The sequence below is a fragment of the Macaca fascicularis genome, chromosome 15 (genome assembly GCF_037993035.2).
Source record: "Macaca fascicularis isolate 582-1 chromosome 15, T2T-MFA8v1.1".
Classification (NCBI taxonomy): Eukaryota; Metazoa; Chordata; class Mammalia; order Primates; family Cercopithecidae; genus Macaca; species Macaca fascicularis.
In genome coordinates, this window is record NC_088389.1 from 126,231,850 (window position 1) to 126,249,833 (window position 17,984).

General features: G+C 39.9%; 1 long non-coding RNA gene across 6 annotated transcripts in view; it reads left to right on the forward strand.

Annotated features, from left to right (window-relative positions):
* Positions 1 to 17,984, forward strand: part of LOC135967497 (uncharacterized) — a 39,188-nt gene that overhangs the window by 3,203 nt on the left and 18,001 nt on the right. The gene's annotated exons all lie outside the window — the stretch shown is intronic.

Below are 17,984 nucleotides of genomic sequence, written 5' to 3' on the forward strand. Positions count from 1 at the left end.
GAAATCCTGTTTCCTCCATCTCTAAAAACTCCCACTCTTGAGAGACACTGCATTGCTCTCACACCTGTCCATAACCACATGTGACACTAGTCACACTAGTCTTGATATCTTAACCTCACAGAATTCCACAGTGATGGTTCACGAAAGGTATTTATGGTCATCTACTTGTGACTCATTTGAAACTATTAAGAGATTGGACCTGCGAGTGTCCGTGAATTATCCAGACCCACTTAGTTTGTGTCAGATCCATGAGTCAAACACAGTGCCATTTAGTCTGTCACAGGTCCAGGTCATCCATGTTTTCGTAGCTTGTTCTTTTGTATTGATGGATAGTGATCTATTGTCTTTTCCTTGTAATTAAGAGGTAAAAGTTTTAGTTCACACAATACCAGAGAAAATTTCACTGGTGTCTGTATTACAAAAGTGGAAATAACCCTAAAAATGAAAGTAAATTTGAGCTTTGGTAGTCAGATAATCTTTTTCATAGTCTTATGTTAGACAGCAAATCTTTCCCGGATATCAAACTCTAAGAAAATTGCCATAGTTACCACCCTACTAGCAACTTAGTTTTGGAGAACCTGCCCACTTTCATCACATTTATATTCTTATTCTAAATTGACCCAATTTTCCATTTATCAAAATGATTATATTGCCTTCTAGAATTCAAGCCAAAGGGGAAAGCAATGTTAGTAGTCCTTATTCTACTGACTCTTTTTTTTTCTTTTTTGTTTTTTCTTTTTCTTTTTTCTTTTTTTTTTTTTTTTTTTTTGAGACCGAGTCTGGCTCTGTGGCCCAGGCTGGAGTGCAGTGGCGCGATCTCAGCTCACTGCAAGCTCCAGCTCCCGGGTTCACGCCATTCTCCTGCCTCAGCCTCCCGAGTAGCTGGGACTACAGGCGCCTGCCACCACGCCCGGCTAATTTTTTGTATTTTTAGTAGAGATGGGGTTTCACCTTGTTAGCCAGGATGGTCTCGATCTCCTGACCTCATGATCCGCCCGTCTCGGCCTCCCAAAGTGCTGGGATTACAGGCTTGAGCCACCGCGCCCGGCCTTCTTTTTTTTTTTTTTTTTTTTGAGACAAGGTCTCGCTCTGTCACCCAGGCTGGAGTGCAGGCATGATCACTGCTCACTGCAACGTCTGCTTCCCAGGCTCAAGTGATTTTCGTGAATCAGCTTCCCAAGGAGTCAGGACCACAGGCAGATGCCAACATGCTTGGATAATTTTTGTATTTTTAGTAGAGATGGGGTTTTGCCACCTTGGCCAGGCTGGTGTTGAACTGCTGTTCTCAAGTAATCTGCCTGCCTCAGCCTCCCAAACTGCTGGGATTACAGGCATAAGCCACCACACCCAGCCCTGACTTACTCTTGAAGTCATGGGTTTATGTCCAGTGCCCCTCTCTCAAACTGGTTTTTAAACCTTTGCCCACTCATATATATCAGGACCTCTACTTAGTTATTGCATATTATATGGTGCAAAGCATCTTGTAAACAGGGATTCATGATAGACTTTTTCTTTTAAGTCAGATCACTGATTCTAGTCTGCAATTTATCAAGATGAGGTGATGAGTTATTTAAAGATTTTTTCTTAGGTACTAAAGAATTAAAGTAGATGAAAATATACCAATATTATTAGGGTTTAGTGAGAATCACTGAAGCTGAGTGGCTAGACTCTTAGTTCTAAAAAAAAAAAAAAACTAACAGTGATTAGATATATTTTTAACTAAAATGTAAGCTTGAAAGCGGTGTGCTAAAGTCAAATTATGTGGTCTAAGCCACCCTCTGTATAGCAACTTTAATTCTACTTTCTGTACTTCCATGCTTTTTTCTGTGTAACTGTTTGAAAACCTCAAACACCTTTGGTCTAATTCTGCACTATTCCTGGGAATCCTTTCTCTTTGGTGTATTGACCTAATTTTATATTCTAATGTACTTTTTCCTCTCAGACACAATAACCAACTATTCAAAGATGCCATCTAATGCACTATGCCACTAAGTACTGTGGCCAGAGAGTGAGTTTAAGTGTAATAAATTATCTTAAAATTGAAAAGAACTTAAGCCAGAGAAAACAAATATTATGTCTTAAATAGAGGCATGGATTAAACCAACTTGTGAATGGTCAAGGCAACTTATAAAAATGCTTTAAGACACATCAAGACTGACTTGAATCATTTAAGGTAGGCAGAGATGTAACACTATGTGAACAGAAGAGTTATAAACACATATAAACACACTAGTCCCTTTTTTTTTTTTTTGAGACAGAGTCTTGCTCTGTCACCCAGGCTGGAGTGCACTGGCGTGATCTCAGCTCACTGCAACCTCCGCCTCCCAGGTTCAAGCCGTTCTCCTGCCTCAGCCTCCAAAGTAGCTGGGATTACAGGTGTGTGCCACCACGCCCAGCTAATTTTTGTATGTTTAGTAGAGATGAGGTTTTGCCATGTTGGTCAGGCTAGTCTCAAACTCCTGACCTCATGATCCACCCACCTTGGCCTCCCGAAGTACCAGGATTACAGGCATGAGCCACTGTGCCAGGCCCACTAGTCACATTTTAATTAAAATAGTTTATTAGGTTTTCTTTTAATGTCAGCATGAGAAATAAAAACCACCTAAATTGTAGCATTTATGTTTTGAAAATAAAACTGCAGTCAATACTTCAATCTCTAAGCTCTGCACTCCATAAATGATAATTTTTTTAGGAGGTAAGGTTCCTAAGGTTTATGAGCATAAAATATGATACCTGCCTCCAGGTTAACATGCGGGATAACAAAATGTATTAGATCATCTACTACTATTAAGGTCCAGTTCCTTCGAATTTGTTACATGTGCATTAAAATTGATCCTATTCTTTATCACATCTCTGGAAAATAATTTTTGGTGATCAATGCAGATAAAAGCCCTGCAAAGAACTACTTCAAAAGAGAAAAGGGCACTTTATAAAAATACAACAATTCCAAAAGGCTTAGTGTAATTTTAAGCTTTGATACTTGTAGAAGTGTCAATGCTACAAATATTTACAAAGCATCATTGAAAGGTTTGTTATATTTCTTTTTTCTTTTTTTTTTGAAACAGAGTCTCGCTCTGTTGCCCAGGCTGGAGTGCAGTGGCGTGATCTCGGCTCACTGCAAGCTCCGCCTCCCGGGTTCACGCCATTCTCCTGCCTCAGCCTCCTGAGTAGCTGGGACTACAGTTGCCCGCCACCACATCCGTATAATTTTTTTGTATTTTTATTAGAGACGGGGCTTCACCGTGTTAGCCATGATGGTCACAATCTCCTGACCTCATGATCCGCCTGCCTCAGCCTCCCAAAGTGCTGGGATTACACGCATGAGTCACCACGCCGACCCCCTGTTTCTTTTACATGTATTTAGTTTTACCATTTTTTAAAGTGACAGGGTCTCAGTATGTTGCCAAGGCTGGAGTGTAATGGCTATTTCCAGGCACAATCACAGTGCACTGCAGCCTCCTATGCTAGGCTTTGAGTGATCCTGCCGCTTAAGCCTTATGAGTAGCTGGGACTACAGGCATGCCTAGCTCCTGAATATTAACCCTTTAATTTTTTGTTTCAATCCTTCTTGAAGATAGCAGATATTGATGAGACAAAAAGTTAAATGCTTAATATTCAAATTCTGCAAAATGAAGCCAAAGGTACACACCTGTAGTCCCAGCTAGTTGGTAGGCTGACATGGGAGGATTGCTTGAGGCCAGGATTTCCAGGCTGTGGTATGCTATGACTGTGCCACTGAATAATCATTGCACTGTAGATTGGGCAACATACTGACACAACATCTATTTAAAAAAATGAATAAGAAATACAATTAAACTTTCCAATGATATTTTGTAAAGGTTTATAGCATATATATGTATGCTGCAGTGCTCTGGAGGGCACAAGCACACTATGTTAAAGCTAAAAACTGTCCTGAAACTTTCAGGGCACCTCATAGTTTATTTTTTATTACCACTGCGTCACCATATTGCTTGGCACTGTGAAAATATCTTTTCATACCTTTATTTAAAAAATAAAATTTATCAGCAAATAAGAACCATCATATTTCACAAGAAATACACCATAGACCCTAATAAAAGTAGATAATCAATAACCAGCATTTTCTCTTTTTATGACACCAAACATGCTAACTGCTAATAAGAAGTGCCTACAGAGGATATGAATGGCAAACGTTATCCAGAAGCTTTTCCTTAAAATGATTGCCGGTAACTAGTAGCTTCGATTGTAAGAGTAGGAAGGAAGAGCCCTTTCAGTACCTGGCAATGCTGCACCTGCTCTTAGTGGCTTTCTGACTTGTTGAGAGTCCTATGTTTTAATGGTAATATGCATCGATGCTAAATGCATATGCAGCAATATTGGGGGAAAGAAAAATACGAAAGAAACAGAAAAGTTATCTTTAAAATCTAAAAATTTAAACCATTGTTTTAAAACCCTTACATAGTTCACTGCTGTCAGCCTATATACTAAGCAAATATCTGTGCATGGGCTAGAAGGAGCCTTCACTTTGGAGTGGCTTTTATTGCTGAGACCAGCTCGGTTGGGGAGACCCTAACACAGCGGCACTAGAGGAATTAAAGACACACACACAGAAATATAGAGGTGTGAAGTGGGAAATCAGGGGTCTCACAACCTTCAGAGCTGAGAGCCCCAAACAGAGATTTACCCACGTATTTATTAACAGCAATCCAGTCATTAGCATTGTTTCTATAGATATTCAATTAACTAAAAGTATCCCTTATGGGAAACGAAGGGATGGGCCAAAATAAAGGGATGGGTTTGGCTAGTTATCTGCAGCAGGAGCATGTCCTTAAGGCACAGATTGCTCATGCTATTGTTTGTGGTTTAAGAACGCCTTTAAGCAGTTTTCCACCCAGGGTGGGCCAGGTGTTCCTTGCCCTCATTCCGGTAAACCCACAACCTTCCAGCGTGGGCGTTATGGCCATCACGAACATGTCACAGTGCTGCAGAGATTTTTTTTTATGGCCAGTTTTGGGGCCAGTTTATGGCCAGATTTTGGGGGACCTGTTCCCAACATGTCCCCCTTATTTGATTTGCAAATTGATAAAAGCAAAGGCAGCTTTGTCGTGGTGAGCTACTTCTCGCAGGAGTCAGGATCCACATCTGCAGACTATACAAAGACAAACAACACAGATTAAAAGCACAATCAGCATTGGAATCACGGAGCTTCCAAGTGTTATCATCCATTTTAATGGGTTACTAGCTGCCAATTTGTCTGCAGCTCCTTTAAGCACTCTAGTTCTTGGCATTAAGGTCAGGTATGCCTGGGATGCTTTAAATATTTGTTCTTTTAATTTTGCTATATCCAAAAACAAGTTTGTAGAGTGTACTTCTAGATGCTTTTTTATTATTTCCCAAATTTTGATCTTATTAAGAGCTATTAATAGTTTCCACAAATCCTTATGTTTAGCTCCTACAAAGGGCCATATCATTTGAGGTTGAGGTGGCACTATACCGCCATGGTTCCAGATAATAGGAACTCTTGCCGTACTTCTTATCATTTCTACCATCTCACCATTTTGTTCAGAGCAGCTGAACATAGTGTGGCCGTGCCACGCAGACTGAGAGGTTCAATTCAAGCTAAACATCCCCTTAGGGGACCAATTAATAATGATTCCATAGGAATTGTTGTGCAGCACCTCTGCCTGTTTTGCAGTGCAATCTTCCTAAACCAGTACATTCATTTTTTCTGGCCAGGTTCAATTTTGTTTACAAATAGGTTTTTTGGGGCGGTATGCCTCAATTATAGGAGCAGATTTATTATGGTAAATACTGAGATCAGAAAGCATGTGTAACTGTGTCATAGAGTGATTACATGTAGGCATTATTACCAGCTAAGATTGATAAATATGCCCAACAAGTATAATTGCTCTCTGTGTCAGCCGTTGTTGAAGGAATACTCACAGCAGTGGTGATCACCGCTATCATAGCTACCATTCAATTACTCATTGTGACTGGTTGTCCCACTTTCCTCAGGTTTTCTTCTGCTGACATCTGTGACAGCTTCTTGATCTGTCCCCAGGTGGGTTCGATGGGTGTTGCTCGTGACAGTTGGGGTCCTCCTCAGCGTCAGTCTCAACATGGTTGCCACCGGGGGGTCCTCAGGATCCTCCCAGAATCTCTTCCTCAGCATCTGGCTCATGATAAGGTTTCAGGTGGTATCCAGATCTGCTGTTGATTTTGGCCTGGAGAAACACAAGCATAACCTCTACTGCAAGTTATTATTTTACCTATTTCCCAACTTTTTGTTATCAGATCTCTCCACCAAATCCATTTTTCTGCTTCTGTCTTTGCAGCTGATTTCTGTAGATGCTGTTCAGCTGCTGATAGCATCTGGTCTTTAGGCAGGCTCAAAAAATTTAAAGTTAATAATGCTATATTCAGTTGCATCTGTAAGGTTCCATATTTCTTATTTCCCCCCTTTCTGCTTTTGCAACTGCTGTTTTAGGGAGAGATTCATTCTTTCTACTATGGCTTGTCCTTGATAATTGTATGGGATACCAGTAATGTTTTTAATATTCCACATAGATAAATATGTAGCTAGAGCTTGGCTAGTGATGTTTAACACAGGCAGAAGGCTCTCCTGATTGGCATGTAGCCCAGACAAAGTGAGAAAAGGTGTCCACACATACATGTACATAAGCTAGTCTCCCAAATGAGGGAATATGTGTTACATCCATTTGCCAAAGAGAGGTAGGTTCCAATCTTTAAGGATTAACTCCTCCTAAAAAAGATGAGGAATGTACCATTTGGCAAGTTGGGCATTGTCGAATAATAGCTTTAGCTTCTCTCTAGGTAATGCTGTATCTGCGTTTGAGACCAGAGGCATTAACATGGGTTAAATTGTGAAAGTGTCTAGCATTAGGTATTGCATTAGCTACCAAGTGATCAGCCATTTGATTCCCTTCAGTCAAAGGTCCTGGAAAAGGTATATGAGCCCTAATGTGAGTGATGTAAAAAGGGTGCATTCTGCTTCTAACTGCTGTTTGCAATTGGGTAAATAAAGTCATCAGTTGTTCATCTGTATGAAATTGTAACTGAGCATTTTCAATTAACTGTGTGGAATGAACCACATATGAAGAATCAGAAATCACATTAGTAGGCATATCAAAAGCAGTCAATACCTCAATTACAGCTATGAGTTCTGCTTTTTGAGCCAAAGTATAGGGCGTCTGGAAAACTTTACTTTTCGAGCCAGAATAAGAAGCTTTACCATTACTAGACCCATCTGTAAAAACATTGTCAGCACCTTCAATTGGTTTAAATTTAGTTATTTTAGAGAGAATCCAATTAGTTAATTTTAAAAACGGAAACAGTGTCATTTTAGGAAAATGGTTATCAAGAATACCCACAAAGTCAGCTAAATGGGTTTGCCAAGTGTGACTATTTATAAAAGCTTGCTGTATTTGTGCCTTCGTGAGAGGGACAATAATTTTTCCAGGATCATATCCATATAATTTAACAATCCGAGTTCTCCCAATCCCTATCATAGTAGCAATTTGATCTAAATGAGGAGTTAGAGTCCATGAATTACTATGTGGAAGAAAAAGCCACTCTACTAAGGCCTGTTCTTGGGCAATAACACCAGTAGGTGAATGCTGAGTTGAAAAAATTAGCAAATCTAGAGTCTTCTCTGGATCTATTCTATTTATTTGAGCTTTATAGACTTGCTTCTCAATTAGTTTTAACTTTGCCTCCGCCTCCTTTGTTAATTGCCGAGGGCTCGTGAGACTAGGATTTCCTCTAAGGATAGAAAACAGATTACTCATGGCATAGGTAGGAATGCCTAGAGCAGGTTGTATCCAATTAATATCCCCTAGTAATTTTTGAAAGTCATTTAATGTTTTCAGTTGATCTCTACATACGGTTACTTTCTGCGGCACAATGGTAGTGTCATTTACTAAGGTCCCCAAGTAGGAGCAGGGAGTAGTAGTTTGAATTTTGTCAGGAGCTATAATTAAACCAGCATGAGAAACTGAATTTTGCAAGTGATCATAACATTGGAGTAATATTTCTCAAGTGCGGGCAGCACAAAGTATATCATCCATATAATGAATAATGTAACACTGTGAAAATTTTTTACTAGTAGGTTCAATTGCTTGCCCTACATACGTCTGGAAAATTGTTGGACTGTTTAAAATGGCTTGTGGCAACATTTTCCAATGAAAATGCTTAGCAGGCTGTAGGTTGTTTACTGCAGGAATTGTAAATGCAAACCATTCACAGTCTTGCTCACCTAAAGGGATAGTAAAGAAACAGTGTTTTAAATCTATGACTATTAAAGGCCAATTTTTTGGAATTATAGCAGGAGAAGGCAATCCTGGCTGTAATGCTCCCATAGGTTGTATAACTGAATTGATTGGTCTTAAGTCAGTTAACATTCTCCATTTACCTGATTTTTTCTTAATTATGAAAACAGGAGAATTCCAAGGGGAAAATGTTGGAGCGATGTGCCCATTTTCTAATTGTTCAGTAATTAATTTTTCTAAAGCCTCCAGTTTTTCTTTACTTAGCAGACATTGTTCTATCCAAATTGGCTTATCTGCTAATCATTTTAAAGGTATAGGTTCTGAAGGCTTAATAATGGCCACCATCAAAAATGATATCCTAATCTTTGGCAGGAACTTTGTCTTTCCACTTGAAGTGGTTCTTTCAAATCTTGCAAATTTTTTTCTAGTCCCATACCAGGGACATACCCCATTTCATCCATCATATGTTGACTTTGAGGGCTATATAATTCTTCTGGAATTAGAACTTGTGCTCCCTATTGTTGTAATAAACCTCTCCCCCATAAATTTATAGGTACAGAAGTTATAATTGGTTGAATAGTCCCAGGTTGTCCACTGGGCCCGTGATGCAAAATATAACTACTTTGATATACTTCAGCGGCTTTACTAACTCCAACTATGTTAAATTGAGTGGGTTGAATTGGCCACACGAATGGCCAGTGCTGTAGAGAAATGATTGAAATGTCTGCTCCTGTATCGCCAAACCTTTAAATTTATTTCCCTGAATAGTTATTTTACAGGTAGGATGTTTATCAGTAATTTGATTTCCCAATAAGCTGCTTTGCCTTGTTTATTTGTGCTTCCAAATCCTCCTGTTCATTTAATTTCACTTTTTCCCATTCCCACATAATGGCACAATCAGGAGCTGTGCTATGTGCTCTCCTGGCTCTGCCTTCCAGGGAACAGAAGTAGATACAACAATTTGAATTTCCCCATTATAATCTGAATCAATGACTCCTGTATGTATTTGTACCTCTTTTAAACTTACACTAGACCTTCCTAAAAGTAATCCTATTGTCCCCACTGGCAAGGGTCCACATACTACTGTTGGGACCTTTTGTGGGTGTTCCCCAGGCAGAAGGCTCACAGCTTTTGTGCAGCATAAATCTACTGCAGCGCTACGGCTGTGGTGGGGGACAGAAAATGGCCTGAGCTGGAAATGCCCCTGTTTAGAACAGGGCCCAGGACAGGCCCCTCATGGTGCTGAAACTAGGCCGCATAAAACTTAGAAACTAGGCCTCATAAAAAAAGAACTTAAAAAAATTAACACCAGGTGGCTCTGGATAGGGTCCCACCCTGCCTCAATAGGGTCCCACCCTGATAGGGTCCCACCCTGCCAATTCCGGGAAACAACCTCATGGGGTCCCACCCTGCCAATTCTGGGGGTCCCACCCTGCCTCGAAGTTCCCGGAATCAACAACTCCAGGAAAAAAACCTCATAAGGTCCTGCTCTAACCAATTAGAACAAGACACCTTGCTCAGGCCATAGACAGACCCAATTACCACGCGCCTAAAGCTTTGTTTGAATTTCGCGCCCTAAGCTGTGTTTGAACTTGTGTTTGCCTATATAAACAGCCTGTAACAAGCAGTCAGGGTCCCAGGGCCAACTTAGAGCTTGGGACCCTAGCGCGCTAGTAATAAATAACTCTCTGCTGTGAATCTCGTGTCGGTGATCCTTCGCGGCGACCCCTGCCCAGGAAGGAATCGACAGTTCAGTTCCAACAGTGCTTCCCCAAATCGGGTTCCCATCTTTATCAAACTTAGAGTGACACTGATTATCCTGATGTTTTCCTTTTTTACATTTTGGACATATTTTGGGCTCAGCAGTTTTCTTTTTTCCTCTACCGGGTGGCCTGGCTCACTGATTATTTCTACATTCTTTTTTAGTATGAATAGCTTGTTTAAATTCTTTGAGTAATTTAAAAGGAAAAGGCTCGATTGTAGCTATATTTCCTTGTTGATCTGGGGAGTGTATTCTAACAGGGAATGGCCAAGCCTCTAAATCACCTTCTCGTCTAGCTTGCTGAATTCCTACCTGAATAGAACTAAGAGCGGTCACTTAAGGCGCTGCTCAAACATTCACTGGGGCAACTACTTTTCGTCCAGTGTCCTCCAGAAAAGAAAGATCCGGAGGGTCATTTTCTTCAAAATAATGAGCAGGTGCAGAAGGGTAGGGATGAACCTCTCCCTCCTTTGCTGCTTTAGCTTTAGCTGCAAATAAATCTGCTCTGTAATCTCTTCTGTTACCTCATTATACTCTCCTTCCTCCTCATCATCAGTGTGAAAAAGTTCCAGGGTGGAATGAACGAGACCCCACACTTGTTCCATTGATACCCTGATGCTTCTGAGCTCCCCTTCTTACTCACCACGGGGATTGCTTTAAGAGTACTCAGGTGTCCTCCCACTAGTTCCACAATCTCCAACAGTCACTCCGGCAACCCTTCGACCTGGATTCGAGCCCCTACAAGTGGGCACCACTTGCTGACACTAGCTCAGTTGGGGAGACCCTAACCCAGTGATGCTAGAGGAATTAAAGACACACACACAGAAATATAGAGGTGTGAAGTGGGAAATCAGGGGTCTCACAGCCTTCAGAGCTGAGAACCCCGAACACAGATTTACCCATGTATTTATTAACAGCAAGCCAGTCATTAGCATTGTTTCTATAGATATTTGATTAACTAAAAGTATCCCTTATGGGAAACGAAGGAATGGACTGAAATAAAGGGATGGGTCTGGCTAGTTATCTGCAGCAGGAGCATGTCCTTAAGGCACAGATCGCTCATGCTATTGTTTGTGGTTTAAGAATGCCTTTAAATGGTTTTCTGCCCCGGGCGGTTTCCCTTGCCCTCATTCTGGTAAACCCACAACCTTCCAGTGTGGGCATCATGGCCATCACGAACATGTCACAGTGCTGCAGGGATTTTTTTTATGGCCAGTTTTGGGGCCAGTTTATGGCCAGATTTTGGGGGGCCTGTTCCCAACATTTTATAACTCTTTTTTACATTAAGAGGGACAGAAGAGTGGAAGAGTGTGTTGCTGCATTGACAAGGTCCCATGCTTTTCTATGAAGTGCAATCCTAGTTGTCCTTGAGTTAACTTGAATTTTAGGTGTTTCTTCTTTTGAATGTACTTTTCCAGTTCTTCAGCAGGAAAGGTGATATTTTCCTGTCTTTTTTGATGAGGGGTTCAGATGTTACATAACCCCTCACTTCTTCCTTCAGGAGTGGATGGCCTTAAGGCACTGAAGATTCATTAAATCATCAGCACTCAAAGACCTTTTCCTTTTGTTAGCAGTACCATAAAAGTCTTTGTCTTCCAACCTTGAAACAACCTAAGAAAGACAATTGAATAGAAAAGAGGTACAATTTCAAAAGGGGTTCCAACCTATAACAATCACCATCGATGATAAGCCACACATGCAGACTCCTTTAGATAGTTCAGTAACAGCTACTTTGGCTGAGGTTTACACTGCCAAGTTCTGTCAACTCACTGAGGTGGTCTCCTTTAAGAGCTATAATTAGATTGCTGGAGCAAAGGGGGAACTTGTTTTATTAAGTTATTTAAAAATTGGGCTCCCAAAGATGTCACAGTGTTGTGACAGGCTTCTAACAACAGTATCATCTGTTACCTGTGCACTTGTTCCTTAAACAAAATGAACGTATACTTTTGCAAAAGTTAGTTTATGAATTTATTCAAATTCTACCCAATCTGTAGTAGTTATTATATATTCAAAGCAAATTTTAATGAGGCAGGTATGTGCCGGACTGCATTGGAACGTCAAATAAGTCTAATGACTAAAGCATCAAAAGGTGTTACTTCACTTGCACATTAATCATGGTAGAAAATGTATTATTTTAAAATACTTCCCAGGTACCACCAAAAATGCCTATTTTAAATGTTCATCCATGTCAGTTGTGAGTAATTTTGCTGTGTACTTACCAAAAGTCACAAACCATGAATATTACTTTGCCCCATAAAAGTTATTTCCGGTAGAATCCCATGTACTTACTGCATCCAGTGCTTGAGACCCGCATACTTTGTACAGTCTAAGTGCAGGTCTTTTGGCTTAGGCACTAATGCTTTGTCTAACAAACTCATGGGACTCACTGCACTGTGGTATATACAGTAGAAAATGACATAAATTTGCAAACTAAATGATAAAAAATAGTCAAGAATGTTAAGTTCATTATATATGTAGATATCAGGAATACAACTGCCGGAAATCACTTATGTATGACTATTTGAAAGGGTAGCGGTTCAAAAGGAAAACAATTAAGAATGAATTAAATTTGATTAAAATAATCTGAATTATGGTTTCAGAAGAGATATCTATAACTTTTAAATAATGTGAATCCTTGTATAAACCATAAATATATAGAAAATAGAATGCAGAAAGGTTAATAAGCTCTTCAATATGTTAATTTTGAAGCTTTTCATTTTTATAATCACTTCTTAATATGATCTAGTCGCAGATGTTGGCATTGGTGTTGACTGTGTTGGAACCGAACTGTCGATTCCCTCCTGGGCAGGGGTCGCCGCGAAGGATCACCGACACGAGATTCACAGCAGAGAGTTATTTATTACTAGCGCGCTAGGGTCCCAAGCTCTAAGTTGGCCCTGGGACCCCGAGTGCTTGTTACAGGTTGTTTATATAGGCAAATACAAGTTCAAACACAGCTTAGGGCGTGAAATTCAAACAAAGCTTTAGGCGCGTGGTAATTGGGTCTGTCTATGGCCTGAGCAAGGTGTCTTATGCTAATTGGTTAGAGCAGGACCTTATGAGGTTTTTTTTCCTGGAGTTGTTGATTCCGGGAACTTCGAGGCAGGGTGGGACCCCCAGAATTGGCAGGGTGGGACCCCATGAGGTTGTTTCCCGGAATTGGCAGGGTGGGACCCTATCAGGGTGGGACCCTATTGAGGCAGGGTGGGACCCTATCCAGAGCCACCTGGTGTTAATTTTTTCTATATGAGGCCTAGTTTCTAAATTTTATGAGGCCTAGTTTCAACTGAAAGCCCACTTAGTACCTTCATAGCCTTACCTCCAGCTCCCATGCTCTTACTATGTCAAGACAAAATGGCAAATATAGGCTACTGTCGTATGCCAACGCGCAAAGGTCAAAGTAGCATTTGGTATAAACACTGCCAGAAACATCAACATCATTATTAATTAAGTGGGAGAATTGGTTTCCCAACTCAAGCCTGGGGAAGGAGAAACACAACAAAACCAACACAGGACAATGTTAGTCAACTGGGCTATCTTCAAAAACATTATTCTCATGTAAGAAATGTGGTAAAGTCATCACACGCTCTAGTTTATTAGAAAACATAAAAGAACTCATGCTGTAAAGAACCCTATCGATGGAAGAAACACAAAAAAGCATTCAACTTTCCCAGTTCTCTTTGAAAACTTAGAAAAATTTATATTGGAAAAAAACATGAATGTAAAAAAAAATGTTAATAAATTTGATTTTCCCACATCCTTTCAAAGGCATATTTGAATTTTAATATGTAGAAAAACTACATAATCTTAAGAAATATGATCAAGGCTTCAGCTTTTTCATTTCTTTGAAACATGAAAGGATTCAAGGTAGAAAACCCTTATAAATACACACATGTGGTAGGGTCGTCAGTTGTTCCAGTTCCATATGAAGACAAGAACTCATTTCTGAAATAAAACCTATGAACGTATAGAATGCAGAAATGCCTTCATTTATGTGATATTTGCTCCAAGACCTATGATAATACACATTGTAGTTGGGCCTTATAAATATAAGAAAGCACACTGGATTGGAACCCCAGTAGATTAAAAAATACAGGAAAATTTTCAGTTTTAACAATGTCTTCAAAATTTATGTGAAAACTGCCCCTGGAGGGAAATCCTATCCGTATTCCTAAACTGGAAGGGCTGATGCAAACTGATTACTGTGTAATCTTCAAAAATGCACCTATGTAAAACTTATACTACTTATGAATATTTTGTGTTTCTCAGCGATTCTTTGAGAGAGTCTATCTACTTATTTCCACTTCTTTTGCAAGAAAACATTGAGGTTAGAATTTTGTAGATACTCTTTAAACAATACTATGTGAGTTTAATAGGCAGTATTTCTTTGTTAAGTCAGTTAATAAAATTTTTCTCCATTTATTTAAAAATATCCTAGCCGGGCGAGGTGGCGGGCGCCTGTAGTCCCAGCTACTGGGGAGGCTGAGGCAGGAGAATTGCGTGAACCCGGGAGGCGGAGCCTGCAGTGAGCTGAGATCCGGCCACTGCACTCCAGCCTGGGCGGCAGAGCGAGACTCCATCTCAAAAAAAAAAAAAAAAAAAAAATATATATATATATATATATATATATCTATCTATATCATGCTGAGCTACTAGAATGGCTCTAAATTCTGCTTTGAAACAAATCAAGGCTATGCAGTTGGATTCCTACACTAATGTCCAGACAGCTGCTTGCAGTCCATTCTGCATCCAGCACCCCAAGTTTGGGATGAGCAGAAAGGTGACAGCCTCTAATGCACTTGTGCTGCTGATATAGGGCTCATTCTTCAGAGTTCCCTTAGTGCAGCTGCACAGCTCAGACCCCATGCTCACTCACAAGGCCCCACAATAGTGATCAGATGACAGAAATGGTGGATGCCATTTACTAGCTGTCACTATGACAGGACAGGAATACTCTTTAAACTTAGGAAGGCAGAAGGATCAAAGAGAGCCATCTTGGCCAGACTACACCCATTTTATAATATGCCTTTTGGTAGGTGCTGGACTTGCACCGTGTATTACTCTGTTTTCACGCTGCTGCTGAACACATACCCGAGACAGGACGGTTTACAAAAGAAAGAGGTTTGTTGGACTCACAGTTCCACATGGCTGGGGAGGCCTCACAATCATGGCAGAAGGCAAGACGGAGCAAGTCACATCTTATGTGGATGGCAGCAGGCAAAGAGAGAAGCTTGTGTAGGGAAACTCTTCCTTATAATACTGTCAGATCTCATGAGACTTACTCGCTATCACAAGAACAGCACGGGAAAGACCCGCCTCCATCATTCAATTACATCCTACTGGGTCCCTCCCATAACACGTGGAAATTCAAGATGAGATTTGGGTGGGACACAGCCAAACCGTATCACACAATGTTTCTCCTGAGTTGGAAATGAAACTCTAAGGTGTTCAGCATCTCTCACCCCGGTCAGAAGAGAATGTCGGGATGAGTTGAATGCACTGAGAGAACAGGCTGGGAGCAGCCCTCTGCCACATGATTATTCAGCTGCCCTGGCCAAAGGTGTTTGCTTTTTTTTTTTTTAAATTTTAAGAGACAGGGTCTTGCTCTGTCACCCAGGCTAAAGTGCAGTGGCATGATCCTAGCTCACAGCAGACTCAAACTTGCAGGCTCAAGTGATCCATTCACCTAAGCGTTTCAAGTAGCTGGGACTACAGCCTCATGCCACTGAGCTGGGCTGTTTTGTTGTTGTTGTTGTTTAATTCTTTTTGCAGAGACAGGGTCTCACTTTTTGCCCAGGCTGGCCTTAAACTCCTGTGATCAAGTGATACTCCCACCTTGGTGTCCCAAAGTGCTGTTATTATTACAGATGGGAGTCACTGTATCCAGCACTTTGTCTAATGTTTAAATAAATATAAACTAGAGTAATCTTACCACTTGCACAGTAATTCCTGTAAAGACTTAATTGTATAAAAATAATTAATACCTGAACAACACATTTGGTTTCTTGGTTTTAAAGTTTTAATGTTTTATCCACTGGCTAAGCCAACAAATGCTTGATGTTCTCTGGTAATGAAGAGCAGTTAAGACATAAGCAGATATGTGGTTTTCTCATTTAACTGAAAACCTGACTGAATCTCCTTCCAGCATTAATTTACTATTCATATAACCATAAGGCTATAGAAATGTAAATCAGATAATGTTTTCATAATCAGCTAATCAGGACTTAATTTACTATAGGAATATATGCACTTAATCTCTTTTATGTTTTTCCAAAAACATATTTTAATTGTGTAAAATACAGTATTTTATAGAATCATCATGTTTATTAATAGAGGCTTAGTTATCAAAGAAAACCATTATGCCTACAGGATATACATCTTCTCAGTTTTCTGTTGTTTTTTACATGGCTGAATAGCATACCCTTTACAGGCACAGCAAATTTTCTGAATAGGAGCTGCTCAATTTAAATTAAATGTGTGTATATATATACAAATATATATATACACATTTTATATATTTATGTATAAACAAATATGTATGTGTGTATGTATGTGTATATGTATGTATGCATATATATATATATATATTTCTTTACCAATAATGGTTTTTAATTTTATTTAGTTTTTGAGGTACAGGTGGTTTTTGGTTCATGGATAAGTTCTTTAGGGATGCTTTTGGAGCTTCTGGTGCACCTACCACCTGAGCAGTGTACACTGTACCCAATATGTAATCTTATCCTTCACCACCGTCCCAACCTTCCTCCCCACGTCCCCAAAGTCCATTATATCATTCTTATGCCTTTGCATCCTCATAGCTTAGCTCCCACCTATAAGTGAGAACATATGATATTTGGTTTTCCATTCCTGAGTTACTTCACTTTGAATAATGACCGCCAGCTCCATCCAAGTTGCTGCAAAGGCCATTATTTCATTCTATTTTATGGCTCAGCAGTATTCCATGGTGTATATATTCTATATTTTCTTTAGCTCCCCATTCATTGATGGGTACTTAGACTGGCTCCATATTTTTGCAATTGCAAATTGTGCTGCTATCAACATGCATGTGCATGTGTTTTTTCATGACTTATTTTCCCTTGGGTAGATGCCCAGTAGTGAGAGATTGCTGGGTTGAACAGCAGTTCTACTTTTAGTTCTTTAAAGAATCCCCACACTGTTTTCCATAGTGGTTGCACTAGTTCACATTCCCATCAGCAGTGTAAAAGTGTTCCCTTTTCACCAAATCCATGCCAACATGTATTTTTTTTTTTATTTTTAAACTATGGCCATTCCTGCAGGAGCAAGGTCATATCACATTGTGGTTTTCAGTTGCATGTCCCTGATAATTAGTAACGTTCCTGAAAGAAAATATATTCTAACAAGACAAATACATGTCAAAAAGTTTTAAGAAAAATCTGATAGACACTAATTTTTAAATGGTTCAATTTACAGTCAAAAAGAGACCATTATAAATAACCAACAGCAGAGGGACAAGATAAATGTACGTTAAGTACTTTGTTGTAATACTTTTCAATTTCCAAAGATCATGAACATTGCTCCTGTTCAGAGCATAGCTCCTGGTGCTTCTGCGTTCACAAACAGCATTGTGTAGAACTGGCTGTCTTGGAGCTGGCCTCTGCCACCACTGCTTCTGGAGCTCACATCTATGGAAACCTGCACATTTCCCTGTGTATTTTCTGACCTTGTAACTAGAGCTAGAGTCACCCCCCGCTGCCAGATTAGTTGCAGGTTTTTAGAACAATTTAGCTGCCATTATAGTGAGCTACATGTTCATAATTATGAATTTTGCTTCCTTCAAGAAACCGGTTTATAGACTGATGACAACTGTAGTGATTAAAAGCATGTTAGCTTCTGCAACTTTCAAAGTACTTCTATTTGTTTCAAATTCATTTGCTGTTATGTTCTTTGCTAAAATGGCTATTAGCAGTATCACCATG